General features: G+C 47.2%; 1 long non-coding RNA gene across 1 annotated transcript; it reads right to left on the bottom strand.

The window, feature by feature from the left end:
- Positions 1–1,372: 1,372 nt before the first annotated feature.
- LOC122460803 lies at positions 1,373–4,041 on the bottom strand. Its single transcript, XR_006282314.1, has 3 exons — positions 4,031–4,041; positions 1,676–1,680; positions 1,373–1,560 (listed from the first exon to the last, which is right to left on the bottom strand). It is a non-coding gene; the product is annotated as an uncharacterized LOC122460803 (long non-coding RNA).
- Positions 4,042–5,563: the final 1,522 nt, after the last annotated feature.

The raw sequence follows: 5,563 nt of genomic DNA, 5'->3' as shown, positions 1-5,563 counted from the left end.
TACCCTAGAGTTCAGAATGGGGAAGGAACCTTGACATGGTGGCAGAGCGGTGGGATTAACTTGAAATCATTTTGAGATCAATTTGAGATTTTTTTGAACCAGAAGCACAGATTTTAAAAGGAAATTTTTTTTTCCTTTGGGCTGCTGGAAAGCAGGTTTTAAGCTGAAAGCAGTTAGAGGGTTTTTTTGGTCTCTGCTTGGGGGCCAGAGCAGAGACAAAAGGGAATTGTCTTTTGTGAGCTGGAGTTTTCTCTACCTAAAGGCAGGGTAGTTAACCTCCTGCAGGGAAATTCACAAGTCTTCACAGACCTGAAGCTGTTTTTTACCTAAGAGCAACTAGAGGGGTTTTCTGTCTATTTGCCTGGAGACAAGGGTGTTAGATTTTGGGTTTTTTTTAAGGATTTTTCTGTAGGCTGACAATCACTATCATAGAATATAGGTATCGTATTACAGCTCAGCAAAATTTTACAAGCTGAGTTTTTTTGTTTGTTTGTTTTTATTTCTAACTCTTGGGTGTAAAGTTAGTTAAAAACAGAGAGGCAAACATGACGGAGCCCAAGGCAGAAACAGCCAAAGAGGCTGCCCACAGGAGAGCTATGGAGGCAAGGGAGAAAGAACTGGAGGAGAAGGAAAAAGAGAAGAAGCATGCACTGGAGATGGAGAAGGCAAAAGCTCAGCAGAATATACCAACAAACCCTAGCAATCCTTTTCCAGGTATCACTTCCCATCCCAGAAAGTTCTCCATCTACAAGGCAGGCAATGATACCGAGGCCTTCTTAGAAAACTTTGACAGCGCCTGCCTTGGGTACAGCATCTCTACAGACCAATACATGGTAGAGCTGAGGCCGCAGCTCAGTGGACCCTTAACTGAGGTGGCAGCTGAAATGCCTAAGGAACACATGAACCAGTATGAACTGTTTAAAGCCAAGGTGAGAGTCAGAATGGGTCTAACACCCGAGCATTCCCGTCGGCAGTTCAGAGTCCTAAGGTGGAAAGCAGACGTGTCATTTACCCAACATGCCTACCACATTGGGATGCCTGGATATCAGGAGCAAGTGTTAAATTTCCAGAAGATTTTCCCTTCCCTAATGCAAATGGAGCAGTTCTTAGAGGGTGTTCCTGAGGAAATGGAAAGATGCATCCTAGATGGGAAGCCCAAAACTATAATCGAGGCGGGGGAGATTGAAGCCAAATGGGTGGAGGTGGCAGAAAAGAAAAAACCTGGTCACAGTTGGAGCGGATACCAGAAGAGACAGCCTCAGACTACACCCTACTACCGGGGGGCAGCCCAAGGCCCAACTACCCCCCAAGGAACCCTCCTGCCACACCGTTCTCCAGCAACCACCTCGCCCCAGTGACTCGTCAGCTGGATGATGTTTTAAATGTAATGTAAAGGCCAACTGCCCCAAGAACTCCAACAGATTACAGTTCATTGCACCAGAATCACATCAGAGGTCCTCAGGCCAAGATACCTCCCAGATACCCTGGGAGCGGAGGGAAACTATGAGTGTGGGCGGGAAAAGGTCACCATGTGGAGGGACACCGGAGCACAAGTGTCGGCTATCCATGCTTCCTTAGTGGACCCCAATTTAATCAACCAGAGATCCAAGTGACTATTCAACTCTTCAAGTCCAACTCTTTCAATTTGCCTACAGCCAAGTTGCCTGTCCAGGACAAGAGCTGGTCAGGAACGTGGACTTTTGCAGTCTATGATGATTATCCCATCCCCATGCTGTTGGGGGAAGACTTGGCCAATCATGTGAAGCTAGCCAAGAGGGTGGGAATGGTCCCCCGCAGCCAGGTTAAACAAGCCGTCACACCTAGCTCTGTTCCGGAAACTTCTACCAGGACCAGGTCAGAGGTGATGGACCCAGACCCGAGGCCAATGTCTGCAACAGCAGTAGTGGATCCAGTCCCAGAGACCCAGACAGAGCCAGTCCCAGAACCAGAACCGGTGGAATAACCAGCACCAGACCCATTGCCAGCACTGAATCCAGTACTTGCAACCCCAACACTAGAGGGCCCCACCGGACCTGAACTGGCAGCAGCCGATAACCCTACACAGGAGGCTCAGCCGGAGCCTGAACCCCAACATAGTGCACCAGCGGAGAGCGGTTCACACTCAACGGACACAGCCCCATCCCCTACATCGCTTCCAGAGGGACCAAGCATAGGTCCACAATCCAATGAGGAACTGATGTCTCCAGCATCAAGGGAACAGTTCCAGACTGAACAGGAAGCAGATGAAAGCCTCAGAGAGCTTGGATGGCAGCACGGAGCAACCCACCACCTCTCAGCTCTTCTAATCGATCCAGGTTTGTTGTGGAAAGAGGACTTTTATACAAGGAAACTCTTTCTGTTGAACACCAGGAAGACTGGCATCCTCAGACAGTTGGTAGTTCCAACTAAGTACCGGGTCAAGCTCTTGAGCTTAGCCCACAATCATCCTAGTGGCCATGCTGGGGTGAACAGGACCAAAGATCGTTTGGGGAGGTCATTCCACTGGGAGGGAATGGGCAAAGATGTTTCTACCTATGTCCGGTCTTGTGAGGTATGCCAAAAAGTGGGGAAAACCCCAAGACCAGGTCAAAGCCCCTCTCCAGCCACTCCCCATCATTGAAGTTCCATTTCAGCGAGTAGTTGTGGATATTCTGGGTCCTTTTCCAAAAAAGACACCCAGAGGAAAGCAGTACATACTGACTTTCATGGATTTTGCCACCCGATGGCCAGAAGCAGTAGCTCTAAGCAACACCAGGGCTAAAAGTGTGTGCCAGGCACTAGCAGACATTTTTGCCAGGGTAGGTTGGCCATCCGACATCCTCACAGATGCAGGAACTAATTTCCTGCAGGAACTATGGAAAGCCTTTGGGAAGTTCATGGGGTAAATCACTTGGTTGCTACTCCTTACCACCATCAAACAAATGGCATGGTGGAGAAGTTTAATGGAACTTTGGGGGCCATGATACATAAATTCATAAATGAACACTCCAATGATTGGAACCTAGTGTTGCAGCAGTTGCTCTTTGCCTACAGAGCTGTACCACATCCCAGTTTAGGGATTTCACCATTTAAACTTGTATATGGCCTAGAGGTTAAGGGGCATTACAGTTGGTGAAGCAGCAATGGGAGGGATTTACACCTTTTCCAGGAACTAACTTTCTGGACTTTGTAACCAACCTACAAAACACCCACCGAACCTCTCTAGTCCTTGCTAAAGAAAACCTACAGGATGCTCAAAAAGAGCAAAAAGCCTGGCATGATAAACATGCCAGAGAGCGTTCCTTTGAAGTAGGGGACCAGGTCATGGTCTTAAAGGTGCTCCCAGGCCCATAAAATGGAAGCGTCATGGGAAGGGCCATTCATGGTCCAGGAGCGCCTGGGAGCTGTTAATTATCTCATAGCATTCCCCACTTCAAACCGAAAGCCTAAGGTGTACCATATTAATTCTCTAAAGCCCTTTTATTCCAGAGAATTAAAGGTTTGTCAGTTTACAGCCCAGGCAGGAGATGACGCTGAGTGGCCTGAAAGGGTCTACTACAAAGGGAAAAGTGCTGGTGGCATGGAAGAGGTGAACCTCTCCATGACCCTTGGGCATATGCAGCGACAGCAGATCAAGGAGCTGTGCACTAGCTATGCGCCGACATTCTCAGCCACCCCAGGACTGACTGAACGGGCATACCACTCCATTGACACAGGTAATGCTCACCCAATTAAAGTCCAACCTTACCAGGTGTCTCTTCAAGCTAAAACTGCTATAGAACGGGAGATCCAGAATATGTTTCAGATGGGTGTAATCCGCCCCTCTAGCAGTGCATGGGCATCTCCAGTGGGTTCTAATTCCCAAACCAGATGGGGAGATACGTTTTTGCATGGATTACCGTAAGCTAAATGCTGTAACTCGCCCAGACAACTATGCAATGCCACGCACAGAGAAACTGGGATGAGCCCAGTTCATCTCTACCTTGGACTTAACCAAGGGGTACTGGCAGGTACCGCTAGATGAATCCGCCAAGGAAAGATCAGCCTTCACCACACGTCAGACTGTATGAATTTAATGTACTCCCTTTCGGGCTGCGGAATGCGTCCACCACCTTCCAAAGACTTGTAGATGGTCTCCTAACGGGATTAGGAGAATATGCAGTCGCCTACATTAACTATGTGGCCATATTTTCGGACTCCTGGGCAGAACACCTGGAACATCTACAAAAAGTCTTCGAGTGCATAAGGGAGGCAGGACTAACTGTTAAGGCTAAGAAGTGTCAAATAGGCCTAAACAGAGGGACTTTACTTGGACACCAGGTGGGTCAAGGAACTATCAACCCCCTACAGGCCAAAGTGGATGCTATACAAAGGTGGCCTGTCCCAAAGTCAAAGAAACAGGTTCAATCCTTCTTAGGCTTGGCCAGTTATTACAGGCGATTTTTACCGCAACACAGCCAAATCGCCGCCCCACTGACAGACCTAACCAAAAAGAAACAGCCAAATGCCGTTCAGTGGACCGAAGAGTGTCAGAAGGCCTTTAACCAGCTTAAAGCGACACTCATGTCTGACTCTGTACTAAGGGCCCCAGACTTTGACAAACCGTTCCTAGTAACCACAGATGCGTCCAAGCTTGGTGTGGGAGCAGTTTTAATGCAGGAAGGACCAGATCAAGAATTCCACCCTGTAGTGTTTCTTGGCAAGAAGCTGTCTGAGAGGGAAAGCAACTGATCAGTCAGTGAAAAAGAATGTTACGCCATTGTCTACGCTCTGGAAAAGCTACGCCCATATGTTTGGGGACGGCGTTTCCACCTGCAAACCGGCCATACTGCGCTACAATGGTTTCATACCACCACGGGAAATAACAAAAAACTTATTTGGTGGAGTTTAGCTCTCCAAGATTTTGATTTTGACATCCAACACATCTCAGGAGCTTCTAACAAAGTGGCTGATGCACTCTCCCCTGAAAGTTTCCCAGAATCAACTGGTTAAAAATCGTTCTTGAGATGTGGAAAATATTGTTCGTCTTTATATACTTGGTAGTATATTTAGAGGTGCATGTGTCTTATTAACTCTGTTTTCTCCTAGAGCTCCAGGAAGAAATCACAGCCAGCGTTTCACTCTGTGATTTTGGGGGCGTGTCATAAATATAAAGGGAAGGGTAAACACCTTTAAAATCCCCCCCTGGCCAGAGGAAAAACCCTTTCACCTGTAAAGGATTAAGAAGCTAGGATAACCTCGCTGGCACCTGACAAAAATGACCAATGAGGGGACAAGACACTTTCAAAGCGGGGAGGGGGGGAGAAACAAAGGTTCTCTCTGTCTGTGTGATGCTTTTGCCAGGAACAGAAAAGGAATGGAGTCTTAGAACTTACTAAGTAATCTAGCTAGATATGCGTTAGATTCTGTTTTGTTTAAATGGCTGATAAAATAAGCTGTGCTGAATGGAATGTATATTCCTGTTTTTGTGTCTTTTTGTAACTTAAGGTTTTGCCTAGAGGGATTCTCTGTGTTTTGAATCTGATTACCCTGTAAGGTATTTACCATGCTGATTTTACAGAGGTGATTCTTTTACTTTTTTTCT

The sequence above is a fragment of the Dermochelys coriacea genome, chromosome 6, assembly GCF_009764565.3.
Source record: "Dermochelys coriacea isolate rDerCor1 chromosome 6, rDerCor1.pri.v4, whole genome shotgun sequence".
Classification (NCBI taxonomy): domain Eukaryota; kingdom Metazoa; phylum Chordata; order Testudines; family Dermochelyidae; genus Dermochelys; species Dermochelys coriacea.
Note: the sequence above shows the minus strand (reverse complement) of the source record. Positions and strands in the feature narration are given on the sequence as shown.